Below are 16,497 nucleotides of genomic sequence, written 5' to 3'. Positions count from 1 at the left end.
CAGGTCTAGAGTGCCCAGGAGGTCAAACCAAAAACTTTGCTGGACTGGTTGGCTTGCCGCAAGTGCGGTGGCCTAGGGCCGCACGTGCGAGAGGGTGAGGCCGCACGTGCGGATTTCAGGGGAAGCTGGGGCTGCACACTGCTTTATATGCATGAGCGGGGAGAGGTGTGGGAGAGGATCCCCGCACGTGCGAGGATGAAGGCATGCGGGAGGGGCGCGCCGCACGTGCGACAGACGGGCAATTCGAATCTCTGTTTTTTTTTACCCTTTTGGCCAAAGTTGTATCACATTTTTGGTCTTTTCTCTCACTCTAAACTTCATTTCTCTCCCCCCTTCTCTCTAGAAACCCTAACCAAAACACTTAAACACTTTGATTCCTTGCAAATCCTTGGATTTAGAGCATCATCATCTCACCTTAATCTTGAAGATCAAGCTTGGACTTCTCTTGGTGTAGGAGAAATTGAAGGATACTCCATCTTGAATCTAGGGTTTCTTCCCTTCTCTTCTTCAAAGTTTGAAGTAGGGATTTCTTGAGTTATATATACATGTTTTGCTACATTGATGATGGTTTAAGAGTTCTCTCAAATTTTTGTGTTGATTTCTAAAGTTTGTTTCAAAGTGTAGAGAAATTTTAAATGTGGGTTTCTAAAACTCAATCTTTGCTACTCCATGTTGATTGTTCATTTACATAACCTAAGAAATGTGATTTTAGTTGGGATTTACCAAGGACATGAAAAGTGTTTTGTCTTGATGAAAAACCCTAAAATTTGGGGATTTTGGCAAATAAGAAAAATACTTATGAAATTCTTTATTCTTTTATGTTAAGAGGGTGAATGAAAGTAAATTTCATTAATGTCTAGAGAAATAGCTATCTATGTGAGGTAAGAGAAATGAGATGTTATTTTCATAAAATTGTTAAGCACTAGAACATGTATTGTTGGGAAACGATAAATGGTTGTGTGCCTTGAAAATGTGAGAATTGTAAAATGTTGGAGATTCATGTTGAGAACATATATATATATATATATAGTCTTGAAGAGACTAACTTGCTATGAATTGTGTTTGGCGAGTGATTGTGGTTGTTGCTACGAATTGAGGGTGTATGGTTATGTTGTGAAATAGCATTGCAAGAGAAGAAATGAAAAATCAAATTGATTGATCTTGTTGTAGAGATATTTAAAAATGGAGAAAAGTTATGAGATATTAATCATTGCATCGCATTCTCATTGGATTTACTATCATTAATGCACATGAAGTAAATTATTATTATTATTATTATTGCATTCTCATCATGTTTACTTAAGAAGGATAATATTGTAATGAGAATTAACGGAAATGTGTGAGGGGTAAATGCGTTGGTAAGTCCGGTTAGGGGGTGTAGATGAATCTGATAAGTTGGCCTGAGTGTTCATGGTGAAAGACCAGAAAACAGCGCGGATAGGTGTCGAGCCTTCCGGTTAATACCGGTAAAAATGACATTTTGGGTAGTACTTGTATAGTCTACTTGCAGACACCAGCTTAGGGATTACCAGTGTTGTATTTACTGCCCCTGTTGATTAAAGGAACTGGAAGTTTTGGAATTGATGAGATTGCATAAGATCATTGAAAAACATGGTGATTTTCAAATTGTGCATTAAAATGATGTTCCTCTTTAAAATGGCATGGCATGGTATCACATTTGCATATGATGTTGGGAGATCTTGCATAACTGTATATACTTTGTGAGAATTCTCTACTGGGCTTTATGCTCACCCTTATGGGATTTGGTGCAGGTAAAAATGTGGTGATCCCGCCGAACTGAGGGCATGGATATTTTTGTGAAGAGTAAATAGCTCTCTTATTTTTCTTGTAATGTTTGTAAAGCCGAGGGCTAAATGTGTATGGTCCGAGAGACCATTTTGTGTAACCGGGCTATTGCCTTGGAAGATGTAAGCCCGTAAGGGCGTTTTATGGTTTTGAGACTAGATGCATCACATGCTATAGATTCATGTGTTATTTTATCTTTGAATGTATATCTGCATGTGAAACTTTTGTATAAACTCATTTATTAGCTATGTAAGGATGGAAGGATTATTGTGACTGACGAGTGATTGTTAATTAATGTGGGTGGTTCATGTTGAATTGTTTCAGGGCGTTACACTTTTTGATACAGGTTGTTTGGCTTTTTGATTTTTTTAGTGACTTTTTGACTTTTTAATTAAAAAAATCAATTGCCAAACGAGGCCTTAGTAAGAAAAAAACAATTGCTAAACTCAACTTCAGTTCAAATAAAAAACAAAAATTTAGATTTTAGATTTTAAAAAAAAAATAAGTCTAAATATAATTATAAATGGATATACATGGCAAATTTATAAGCTGAGGTACATTCTAGAAAAGGTAGAAAGCAATATTGATGAAGATGAGTGGAAATGAGAAAGAAATATTGATAAAGATGAGAGAAAATGAGAACAAAATGAGACCACACCTGTCGTGTTAGCTGAGTGTACGTGTGAAATGTCAATTTCTAATAAAGCAAAGCAAATAGTTTCAAAGAATTAAAAAATTAAAAATGTTACTACTTGTAGACACCCCATTTTTTTACCGTCCTCAAGACTTGGACGTCATCGTTTGAACACTCAATGATCATCCATGATCGTGTTCGTTTTGAGTTCTCAAAGGTCTCGGCTACGCGCCTTGCCTCAAGATCTCTCAACTTGGCTGCTTTGTGCTTGGTCATGGACCAAACACTTGTGTTTTTGCTTCTGAGGGAAGGGAATGGCTTCTTGGTCATCCCCACACCTCACCGACCTTGGCTTGAGGCCACCGGCCTAGTTGTCTTGCTACCGGCCAAATATTTTGGTCGGTCGGCATTTCTTTTGGTCGGCCGGCCATTTTTGTTGGTCAATCGGCCATATTTCCCAGCCGACCCCTGTTCATCTGCTTTTGCAGATATTTTTATACCAGCTGTCACAACTAGCATCCACTTTACAACCCCTCCATACACGTGTATGGAGTAATTGGCCTCTTGTTTAACTTCTCTTGGAAGCCTTAGAAATTGGATTTCTATAAGAGGGGAGGCCCTCCTCCCTTCTCAGAGGTTCTGGAATTTAGGGTTAGAGTTCATATATCTCTCTCTCTATATCTCTTCCTCTATATATTTGTGTGTGTATTTGTGACCAAAAGGGTGTTTTGTTCACATTTTTGCACTAAGACACCTAGTGGTACACCATCCTTGAGGTATAGAGGTCTCAAGAGGTTGTTTTTGAAGTTTTTGAGCTGGTTTTGACCCAAGGAAGGTGCTGGAGTGGTCTTCTTGAAGGAGGTCTACAAGGGTGAGAACTATTCCCTTTATTCCCTATTTTTGCATAGGCTTTTAACCTATCTTGCATCCATTTTTAAGCTTATCTATAAACTAAGAAAAGTTCTTTTTTTACATGCTTTTGATCTTTGTTTAAGGCCTCTTTGAGGTTTGGGGTTGTTTCCCCTCTCTAAGGCCTTGTTAGGCCTTGTTTTAGGCCATCCATTTTGGCCCTTTGGTTTGGTCTTTGCATGACCTCTCTACCACTAAAATCCACAGAATTTTTAGTGGTGGAGAGGTGGTTTTGAGGTCCTAAATGGGAGAGGGTTGTCCCCTCTCCTTGTTGTCTTTGATGCTTGCATAAGTGGCTTGTGTTGTAGCATGTGTGCCTAGCTTGCTTTAGCTCCATTTCAATGCATATTAGGCTTTGTTTTGCCATGATATAGTACAGTTTTAAGTTGGTTTAGACATGCCTTGTATGCTCCATACACTTGTCTTGTAATCCCATGTTTTGGCCTTAACATGCATCATGTTGTAACATGTGTTTTTAGCATGATTTTGGCTTAGCTTTGTGAAGCTTTTATGCATGTTTTGGTGCGCTTGAGGTCTGATTTTGGTTGTTTGGGTCATCTATGACTTGCTTTGTATAGCTACCATGCAATCTAGCTTGTAGGCTTTGAGTATTGGATTCTCTAGCATGCTCTACTTGCATCATTTCAGTGGTTTGGCATCACTTATAATGATATTTCAGTCCATATAGCATGCTCAAATACTTGCATTTATCACCTATTCCGTACTTTGGATAGTTTGTGTTTTATGCTCCATGTTTGGGCTTTTGTGTATGCTTCCATACTTAGACCATTTAGATGCCATCTAAGTGTGTCTTTGGCCTTATTTTGGTCTTCCTCGGGACTGTTTTACGTCCCTTTGGCTCTTTGAGGCTTGGTTGACATGGTCATGGCTTGAGCCCCTTGGCTAGCCTTGAGTTTTGGACCTTGTTGCATGCCTTACTTACATGGTTTGGTTGGTTTGGCACCATCTTTAACATGATTTCAGAGTTTATCAATGCTTGCCATATGTCCATGTCCATGTCCATCCCTTTTAAGTGTACTTAAAGTTGCATCTTTATGCTTAAGTATTGGACCATGTATGCATGCATATTTGTATGTAAATTTGCCTTCATGTTCTTAGCATTTTGGCCACTAATTTGGGCTTATTTGAGAGCTGTCCATATTAGTTTAAGACCATCCCCGCATGTTGTTGCATGCTTGCCTAGTATGTTGTCACATACTTGTTGCATGTTTAGTGAATTACATGTTGTAGCATGCTAGTTCAATTGTGCCTCGTTGTGTGCTCAATCCATGACATGTTGTTGCATGCTTAGGTTGTAATGCATTTGGCATGCATTCTCTCTTTTAGTCACTTAACATGTTGTTACATGTTTGTATGTTGTCACATGCTTGCATGTTTGCATGCTTGTTCACATTTTCATGGTGCATACTTAGCTTCCATGCCTAGGTTGCATTGCATTGAGCATGCATCCCTTGCCTCTTGATCAACCATGATTGAGGTTGGGGGTCCCTTGGTATGTTTTGTGTTTTGTGCATTTAATATTGAAGTTGCATACTTGACTCATTTGGCCATCACGCATTGAAATGCGCGATAGGTGGCCCGAGGGTCGAGAACCATGCTCCTCTAAGTCTCAAACATGCTGAGGAGGGTGGTGGTGCATAAATTGTTTTGAAAATCCACTGTCATGTCTTGCCTGTCCTCTGTTGCAGCAAACCAGTCTCCTGCAGGAAGAAATGGCCGGCCGGCAACTTTCAGTGGCAGCCGACTATCAAAACCCATCTGGTGGTTTAATTTTTGGTCGATGACCAGTTCTCCATGGCCGGTGGTGTTTACCGTTGGTCGGTGACCTCCCGCAGTGCTCAGGGAGTAGTCCAGAAGTAACCTTGAGACTTGTGCAGTCCTCAGAGGTGCAAAGCAGTGCAAACAGAGGCAGCAAGAGTATGGCGATGGATTTTCGGGCGGAATCGAGCACACGTGCATTCATTTCTCTTCCCGAGGCCTCTTTATTGCTTTTCTTAGCTTAATTGATTCGTTAGTTAGTTAAGTGTTGTAAATATTTAATTAGCTTGTAGGTTAATTAATTTGTATTATTCTTTCGGTCCCTCCGAGAGAGGGCACAATTGTGTAATAAGCGTGCGTGTGTGTGATACATGTCTTCCAACCCCCACTTCTTTCTCCCTTTTGCTTACCTACTTTTGATGGTTAGTATTAGGGCACGTTTCAATTAGCATCCTTATGCTATGCATGTTTGCATCATTCATCTGTATTGCATGCACCGGGCTCGGCGCATCATACTAACTGCATAGTATTTCAAATTCCAAGTTGAATACGTGTACCGAGTTATTGCATTTCACATGTCATCCTTAGATTAGCCGAGCCCATTCTAGTTGCATTTTGTATGCGATGCATTAGCCATCTTAACATGGACTTGGATCATACATTTGATTACAAAATGTTCCTTGTTTTGGCTCGGAGTACACTGTGAGTATTTATGCTTTAGCATCTTGCATGCGTGTAAGTGTTAACATGACAGCATGCTTACCATGAGGCTATTTGCGTATGTGATGTAACTGCTTGAATGCCCATGGGTGAAGGTTGGATTGCTTGAATTGGGATAATTCATTGAAATCTGTATTTTAGCCTACTTGCGAGTAGCAAAACTCAAACCATTTTTCCGAACAAACGGATACGCAATGTGTAGACGTCCCCGAACGTCCTGGGACAAATCCTGTTTTGTTCATTTGGGCTCACTACAGTTAGAACTCAAATGTCACGGTTCTTAATCTGATCACGCAAAGTGCAATGCAAGATTGATAAATCACCAAAGAGTCCAAGTCCGGCAAATCGTTCTGGAAAACAGATTTTTAGAAAGAAGTGCCAAACATGGACTGTTTTGCCAGATACAAAGTCGCCACCTAAATATTGTATTTTGTGGGGAATTTAGGAAACCCTGACTCGTGCCTAAGGCCACGTGTCCGTCATCACCAAAGTTTCCTCGGCTCGGGAACTTGGGTACGATTGGGGAAGGTCATTTCATGAGCACCCCCGCTCGCCCGATCAAAGATCGGCCTCTACTAACCATGATATCGAGTTTTGAAAACATTATGTGCTCTTATTTCGGTTATTAGCCTAGAATTACTATGTGATGCACACAACATACAAGTATAGACTAGATCGTTTGAGTTGGAACAAAACATTTCATATTTGTATATTTGAAAGATGGTTTGATGGTGCTACTCGCTAAGACGTGGATTTGCCACCCTCAAGTGAGCTGAAGAAAACATGACTTTGCCACTCTCAAGTGGGCTTAAAACTCTCAATTGGTGAATTGTTCCAATTCAAATAATCCAACCTTCACCCACAGGCATTCAGGCAGTTATATCACATAAGCAAATAGCCTCATGGTAAGCATGCTATCATGGCAATCACTCACACGCATGCAAGGATGCTAAAGCATAAATACTTACCGAGTACTCCAAGCCAAAGAAAGAAGCTAATTAGAAATCATGCATGAATCCTAACTATGCTGGAATGCCTAATGCAACACATGCAAAAATGCAACTAAGATAGACTCGGGTATTCTAAAATCGCATATGAAATGCAACAACTGATACACGTATTCAACTCGGAATTGAAATACAATGCAGTTAGTATGATGCGCCGAGCCCGGTGCATGTAAGACAGATAAATGGATGCAAACATGTGAGCATAAGTATGCTAATTGAAACGTGCCCTAAACTAACCATCATAAGCTGGTAAATAAAAAGGAGAAAGACGTGGGGTTGGAAGACATGCATCACACACACACGCACACTTATTACAACATTGCCCTCCTCAGAGGGTCCAAATAAATAACACAAACTGAATAAATAATTAACTACCCTAGCTAATTAAATATTACAAAACCCTAATCAATTAATAAATTAATTACAAAAGGAGGTGGCCGCAGCCCCGCCTCGGAATGCTTGAATGATGCATGCTCGATTGCCTCGCTCGAAAACCCATTGCCATGCCACTGTTGCCTCTGTTTGCACTGTTCTGCACCTCTGAGCATTGTGAAAATATTCTTGATGCTTCTGAACCACTCCTTGATCATTCTGGGATGCCACCGGCAAAGGTAAAGATCCACCGGCCATTGATAAATTGTCATCGACCAGTTGTGAAGCCATCGGCCAGATATTTTTGGTCGGTCGGCACTGTATGTAGTCGGTCGGCCAAATATTCCTGCAGAATCCTGTTTTGACAACAGCGGAGGACAGACAGTGCATGGCAAGGAAATTTCAAAGCAATGTGTGCATGGCCACTTTCCCTATCATTCTATAGACTCAAGGGAGTGTGGCCCTCGGCCCTCGGGCGACCAACCACGCATTTTGATACATGATGGCCAAAGGCACCAAGCTTGCAAATCAATGTAAATGAATGCAACAAACGAGTGAATGCTTCACGCCCTATCATGTTGAGATCAAGCGCATCGGCGACCGAGGATTGAGACGTGTTTCGTCACTTTGAGTTCGAACACACCTCATTCCCCATGTTTGGTTTGACACCCCAAGCCAAACATAATACAATGTATGTATGCAATATGGCTAAGTGTACAAAATGGCATCAAGTATGCAATACAAGGCTAAGTTAGCAAAACATGCCAAATGCAATGCAACCTATACATGTAAATATGCAATATGCCAAGCATGCAAAATGCAATGTAGCAAATATGGAAAAATATGCAATGGAACTAGCATGTGCCAACACACAATGAACCAAATATGCAACAAATGTGCGACGAACATGCAATGGTGGACTTAAACTGCAAAGGGCAGACCTCAGCCTTGCCATAAACAGTGGCCAAAAGTGACGGAAATGATGGACAAATGCTCATGCAAACATACACACCAATGGGCCTAAAACTAAGGCATAAAAGGGAGCATTCCACTACAACTATCATGACCACACATGGCATGGATTATGCAACCAAAAACAGAGTTTCAAATGCGTCAAAATACACTCCAAAACCCACTGATATGGCAGCCCAAGGACTTAAACAAAAAGGCATACACAAAGGACTCAAACATGGAGCATAGGACCACAACTCTTCAAGGCATTGAAAGGGTAATCAAATGCAAGCATGTAAGCGTAAAACATGGACTGAAATGGCATGATAAGTGATTCCAAATCATTGAAATAGCCTAAGTAATGCAAGCTAAAGACTCACACACCCAAAGCCAACAAGCTAAAATGCAAAGAGGCTATACAAAGTATGGAAAGCATGACCAAATCAACACCCAACAGAGCTTGAACATGATAAAACATGACCAAAAACTTCACAAAGCTAAGCCAAAACATGCAAGCATAGCGATCCGAATGCAAGATGCATCTCTAGGCAAAATAGAGGAATGTAAGGCAAGTGTAAGGTGCATGGAAGGGGTCGATAAACCATCATGGAACAGAGATAAAACATGCTAGATAAACACCAAATAACCTCTAAAATAAAGCCAAACAAAGCTAGGCATGCATGCTTCCCTTATGAACCAAAACACAAGAAAATGAGACACAAAGGGAGAGGGGTGTCCCTCCCCTATGCAAGACCTAAAACCCGTTCACCACCACTGAAAATCCTCTGGATTTCAGTGGCGAGAAGGCCAATACACGAAAGTTCCCAAAGCTCAACAAAGAAGGCACAAAAGAGGACAAACAAGGCCTAAGAGGGGGAGGTCGACCACAAACACAAAAATGACCTTAATGAAACTTCTTAAACATGAAAAATCAGAACTTTTATCAGTTATACACAAAGCTCAAAATAGCATGCAAAGTAGGTTAAAAGCTAGTGCAAGAATGGGAAATATAAAGCAACAGTGCTCACCCTTGAAGAACACTTCAAGAACCAAAACTCCAGCCCCCTTTTCTGATCAAAACCAACTCAAAAGCTCCAAAAACAACCTCTCAACACCTCAATAACCAAGGTATGGTGTAACACTAGGTGTCTTAGTGCAAAACTAAGAACAAAACTCACTTTTGGACACTCCAACACACACAAATGTAGAGAGAGAGGGAGATATAGAGAGAGAGTGGTGTATATGTCATATGTATCTCTAATTTACTGAACCTCTTCAAAGGAGAAGAGAGGCCTTTTTTTATAGAGCAAGACAAAGGCCTAAGCTTCTTAGAGAAGCTAAACAAAAGGGGTCAAGAGGGGCAAGCTTCTTGAAGAAGCTAAAGCAAAGGGGTCAAGGCTTCTTAAGGAAGCCAAAACAAAGGTCCAAGCTTCTTGAGGAAGCTAAGACAAAGGGTCAAGCTTCCTCAAGAAGCTAGAGCAAAGGGTGCAAAGGGTGAAAATCCTCCATACACGTGTATGAAGGATTGGTCCGTGCACTCCAGCTGGCACAGCTGGCATGCACAATGCCTGGAAAAGACAAAAAGGAGGTACCGGCCAGAAAAAGAGACAATCGGCCAAATAAATGGCCGATCGACCAGATATCCATGCCGACCGACCAAATATTTGGTCGGTAGAAATAAAGCAAGGCCGGTGGCTTCATGCCAAGGCCGGTGGCTTCATGCCATGGCCGGTGGGTTTGAGGGATGGCTAACAAGCCACTTCCTACCCTTAGGTGCAAAAACTACAAGTCCTTGGTCCACAACCAAGCACAAAACAGTCAAGTCGAGAGATCTTAAGGAAAGGCGCGCAGTCGAGTCCTTCGGGATCTCGAAACGAACACGAACATGGATGATCACCGAGTGTTCAAATGATGACGTCCGAGTCCTGAGGACGGTCAAAAATGAGGTGTCTACAGTTGCCCTCTCTTTGACAGAACTCAAAAGTCATAACAATGACGGGAGTGAATGTCAAAGCCCAGAGACGACCCATTTTTGACAAGGCCGAAGACTTAGACAAGAATACAAGCTACAGACAAATATATGCGCCCGAAGGCAGGGGCAAAATGAAAAACAATGCACAAAGCCGAACATAACTTATGATCATGTAAAGAAAGCTGTAACGAAGCATAACATGCAACAGTTTTAAGCAAGGACCAAGCTACATTACAATGCAGAAAGGATGTAAGAGAATTATGTAATTCTCGCTATGTTGGACGCGGAGAATACAATACCTGTGCGGTTCATCTGGTCGTGCCAGCTTCAAATAAACCGTACATACAATATCGTGCCTGCAAGAGAAAGAAAACTTACAGGTATAACATTGTTAGAAACATGCATAACAATGCGATTAAAAGGTGCGTGACAACACAAGCGAAGGGGTGCATAACAACACAATCCAAGTGTGTGCATAACAATGCAATTTGAAATAGGCATAACAATGCTATAAAGGCACAAACACATATAAGTAAAGTACACGTGACAACGTGTACGATGTGTGGAGGTGAGAAAGAGTATACATATGTGTAGACACCCCATTTTTGACCGTCCTCAAGACTTGGACATCACCGTTTGAACACTCGGTGATCATCCATGTTTGTGTTCGTCTTGAGTTCCCGGAGGTCTCGGCCACGCGCCCTGCCTCATGATCTCTCGACTCGACTGTTTTGTGTTTGGTTTTGCACCAAACACTTGTGCTTTGCCTTTGAGGGGTAGGGAATGGCTTGTTGGCCATTCCCACACATCATCGGCCATGGCTTGAGGCCACTGGTTTGGTTTTGTTTCCATCGGCCAAATATTTGGTCGGTCGGCACTCTGGATAGTCGATCGGCCATCTATTTTGGTCAAATTACATTTTTGGCTGGCCGACCACTGTGCATCTGCTTTTTGACAGATATTTTGTGCCAGCTGTGATAGCTGGCACCCACTTTGCTCCCCTCCATACACGTGTATGGAGGGATCTCCCTCTTGACTAGCTTACTTGAGAAGCTTTGAAAGAGTGAACTCTATAAGAGGGAGCCTCTTCTTCCTCCATTAGGGTTACAAAAAATACAAAGGGAGCTCTGAGTTTGGGTTAGTTCATAGTTGTAACTATTCTATCTCTATATCTCTCTCTTTAGTGCATAAGTGTGTGTTTTAGTCTTACTATTGCACACAAACACCTAGTGTTACACCTTACCTTGGCTACTGAGGTGCTAAGGAGTCATTTTCAGAGTTTTGGAGCTGGTTTGAACCTAAGGAGGCTGCTGGTCTTCCATTTTTGAAGAGGGTCTACAAGGGTAACAACTTTCCCCCTTTATTCCCCATTTTGGCATAGCCTTTTTACCAATCTTGAACCTGTTTCTAGGCTTTGTGTATAACATATAAAAGTCTTTTTTTTACCTGCCTAAAATATTTGTTTAAGGTTACTTTGAGCTTTGGGGTTGTTTGACCCCTCTTAGGGCTTGTTTGGCCCCCATTTTGTGCCATTTTGGTGAGCTCCGGGGCCACCTTGTTTGGACCTCCTCACCACTGAAATCCTGGTTTAAGGTCCCAAGAAGAAGAGGGCCACCCCATTTCCTTGTTGTCCTTGAAAAGGGCCATTTTAGCCTTATGTGTGAGTACCATTTTTAAGTGCATTTTGGCCATGTCTTAGTTGTTATTTGTGCTTATTTTGTCATAATATAGCACTGTTTTTACTTGGTTTAGACACGCCATGCTTGCCTTGCATACATGTCTTGTAATGTCATGATTTGCCTTAACATGTGCCTAGCATTTAGCCTATTATGTTTACTTGTTTTGGCCTAGATTTGTCAAGCTTTTGTGCTTGTTTTAGCATGCTTAAGTTCGGTTTTTGGTTGTTTTGGTCGACCATGAGATGCTTGGTATAGCCACCTTGCATTTTGGCTTGTTAGCCTTGGGTGTGTGAGTGTGGAGCATGCTTTACTTGCTTTGTTTCAGTGGTTTGGAACCATTTGCCATGTCATTTCAGTCCTCATGGTATGCTTGAATGCTTACATTTGATGCCCCTTTAATGTGTTAAAAGGTTGGTAGTTCATGCTTCATGTTTGTGCTATTGTGTATGCCTCTAGGGTTAGGTCATTTAGATGCCATCTAAGTGGTTCTTAGGGCTTACTTTTGCATGGTTTAAGACTGTTTTGGTTCATTTTGGTCATTTGCTTCATGTGTCATATGATCATGTTTTAGGCCCTTGGGCTTGGTTGCATGCCTAGCTTGCATTGGTAGGTTGATTTGGCATCATTTCCTACATGTTCTTAGAGCTCATTATGTATGCCATATGTCCATGGTTATTCCCTTTTAAATGTGCTTAAAAGATGCTTCTTGATGCTTAAGTGTTTAGGCCTTAACATGTGCAGCCTTGTTTGTGTTTTGCCTCTCATTTCCATAGCATTTGGCCACTGTTTTGGGCCTAATAGAGAGCTGTCCAAATTAGTGTAAGTCCCTCCTTTGCATGTTGTGGCATGCTCACCTTGTGTGTTGATTGCATACTTGACTTACCATGTATTGTTGTTGCATGTTTAAGTGACACTTACATTTGGCACGCATTTCCTTGACTAGGTTGCATAACATGTTGCATGCCTTACACACTTGCATGATTAGGCTACATCTTGCATGTTGATCATTAGCATAGTTATTACATGCTTGCATGCTTGCTAGCTTAGGTTGTGTGCCTAGCATATTTGTCTTCATGTTCATATTGCATGCCTAGTTCGCATGCCTAGGTTGCATTACATTGGCATGCATGCCTTGCCTCTTGATCAAGTGATAAAGGTTGGGCCATTTGTTTGTTTAAGTGCATTTCATTCGACATTGAAATGGCTCACTTGGTTTCTTGGGCCATCACGCATTGAAATACGCGATTGATGGTTCGAGAATCGAGGACCATCCTCCTTCGAGTCATAAACATGATAAGGAGTGTGGTTGGTGCAAACATTGCTTAAAATGCATTGCCATGCCATGTTTTGCCCTCTGTTGCTGTCAAAACAGGTTTCTGCAGAAAGCTTTGGCCGTCCGGCCATCTATACTGCCGACCGACCAAATATTTGTGGCCGAGAGCTCAACAAATGGTCGATGACCATCTGGACATGGTCGGTGAGGTTTCCGCTTGGTCGGTGGTGATCCACAGTGTCCATAGAGCTTACCTTGGGAGTTGTGCAATTTTCAGAGAAGCAGGGCAGGGGAAACAGAGGCAAACTTGTACATGGTGGTGGGTTTCTGAGCGGAACTGAGCGTGCATACATTGGGCCCTCTTCCCGAGGCTGCTTTTACTGCTTAATTAGCTTAGTTAATTCGCTTAACTAGTTAATTGTCTGTAATATTTAGTTAGCTTAATAGTTAGTTAAATTGTATTATTCTTTTGGTCCCTCCCAGCGAGGGTGAATTTGTAATAAGTGTGGATGCGTGTGTGCATGTCTTCCAACCCCCATTTCTTTCTCCCTTTTACTTACCTGCTTTGATGGTTAGTACTAGGGCATATTTAATTTAGCATCCTTATGCTATGCATGCGTGCATCATTCATCAGTATTGCATGCACCGGGCTCGGTGCATCATACTAACTGCATTGTATTTCAAATCAAACTTGAATACATGTTATCTGTCACATCTCACATGCCATTCGTAGATTAGCCGAGCCTATTCTAGTGACATTTTGTATGAGATACATTAGCCACCTTAACATGAATTAGGATCATGCACATGATTACTAACTAGTTCACTGTTTTGGCACGGAGTACGATATAAGTATTTATGCTTAGCATCTCGCATGAGTGTGAATGTTAACATGACAACATGCTTACCATGTGGCTATATGCTTATGTGATATAACAGCATGAATGCCTGTGGGTGAAGGTTGGATTGTTTGAATTGGGATAATTCATCGAAATCCATATTTTAGTCTACTCGCGAGTAGCAAAATTCGAACCATTTTCCAAACAAACGAAAATGCGATGCTTTGTTCCGACTTAGGCAATTTAGTCTATACTTGTTTTGCTGTACGCATCACATAGTAATTCTAGGCTAATAACCAGTATAAGAACGCATAATATTTTCAAAACAAGATATCATGGTTAGTAGAGGCCGATCTTCGGATCGGGCGAGAGTGGGTGCTCATAGCTGACCTTCCCCAATCGTACCCAAGTTCCCGAGCCGAGGCAACTCTGGTGATGACAGACACGTGGCCTTAGGCAAACGAGTTAGGGTTTCCTAAATTCTCCCAAAATAAAATATTTAGGTGGCGACTCTGTATCTGGCAAAGCAGTCCATGTTTGACACTTCTTTACAAAAATCTGTTTTTCAAAACGATTTGCCGGCTTTGGACTCTTTGGTTCAGATTAAGAACCATGACGATTTGAAAGTCCGAACTGTAGCCAACCCACAAAACGAACAGAACGGGGGATTCATCCTCCCGGGGCGTTCGGGGGACGTCTACAATATGTAAGTAGGGCACATGCGACAACATGTACAATGTGTAAAACGAAGAATAAAATGTACACATGTAAGTAAAACACGCGCGAAAACGCATACAATGTGTATAGTAGGAATGAAATGTACACATGTAAGTAAAGCACATGCGACAACATGTACAATGTGTGAAAATGAAGGAACTTGAACACATATAAGTAAAGCATAACGCAACAACGCATGCAATGTGTGTAGGAACTTGAACACATATAAGTAAAGTACAACGCGACAACGCATGCAATGTGTATAGGAACTTGAACACATATAAGTAAAGCATAACGCGACAACGCATGCAATGTGTATAGGAACTTGAACACATATAAGTAGAGCATAACGCGACAACGCATGCAATGTGTATAGCAGGAATGAAATGTACACATGTAAGTAAAGCACATGCGACAACATGTACAATGTGTGAAAATGAAGGAACTTGAACACATATAAGTAAAGCATAACGCGGCAACGCATGCAATGTGTGTAGGAACTTGAACACATATAAGTAAAGCACGACGCGACAAGGCATGCAATGTGTATAGGAACTTGAACACATATAAGTAAAGCACGACGCGACAACGCATGCAATGTATATAGGAACTTGAACACATATAAGTAAAGCATAACGCGACAACGCATGTAATGTGTATAGGAACTTGAACACATATAAGTAAAGCATAATGCGACAACGCATGCAATGTGTATAGGAACTTGAACACATATAAGTAGAGCATAACGCGACACCGCATGCAATGTGTATAGCAGGAATGAAATGTACACATGTAAGTAAAGCACATGCGACAACATGTACAATGTGTGAAAATGAAGGAACTTGAACACATATAAGTAAAGCATAACGCGGCAACGCATGCAATGTGTGTAGGAACTTGAACACATATAAGTAAAGCACGACACGACAACACATGCAATGTGTATAGGAACTTGAACACATATAAGTAAAGCACGACGCGACAACGCATGCAATGTATATAGGAACTTGAACACATATAAGTAAAGCATAACGCGACAATGCATGTAATGTGTATAGGAACTTGAACACATATAAGTAAAGCATAACGCGACAACGCATGCAATGTGTATAGAAAATTGAACAAATATAAGTAAAGCACGACACGACAACGCATGCAATGTGTATAGGAACTTGAACACATATAAGTAAAGCATAACGCGACAACGCATGCAATGTGTATAGGAACTTGAACACATATAAGTAAAGCATAACGCGACAACGCATGCAATGTGTATAGGAACTTGAACACATATAAGTAAAGCATAACACGATAATGCATACAATGTGCATAGGAACTTGAACAAATATAAGTAAAGCATAACGCGATAACACATGCAATATGTATAGAAACTTGAACACATATAAGTAAAGCATAACGCGACAACGCATGCAATGTGTGTAACAATGCGAGAAGGAGAGAAAGGTGCAATTCAACTGAAGCATGGTAAAAGCAAGTTATTCATGATGTTGAAATGTAACTTCAAAACGAGGCATCGTTCAACGCAAGACACGTAACGAGCGTGTTTCGTCGAAGTCAAAACGAAGCAACGTAATAACACATAATTGAAGCGATTTGTGGAATTCGCAAGATACCAAAAGGATACGAGAAAGGATACTCCCCGCACACACCGAGCATCGCTCATAGAAGACATGGCTAAAGGTCAACACGAAGGCCTACTAGGGTTCAAAAGTGCACTTCCTTGCACTGCCCTAAGTAATGAAGGTGCCCAAACCACACGACTGACCCGAACAAGGGCGTGGGAGGTGTATCGACCACAAGGGGTGGCCACCTTTATTA

This window comes from Camellia sinensis, chromosome 11 (assembly GCF_055761805.1).
Source record: "Camellia sinensis isolate YWXY chromosome 11, ASM5576180v1, whole genome shotgun sequence".
NCBI classification, from domain to species: Eukaryota; Viridiplantae; Streptophyta; class Magnoliopsida; order Ericales; family Theaceae; genus Camellia; species Camellia sinensis.
The sequence above is the reverse complement of the archived record's forward strand: the minus strand, read 5'-3'. Positions refer to the sequence as shown.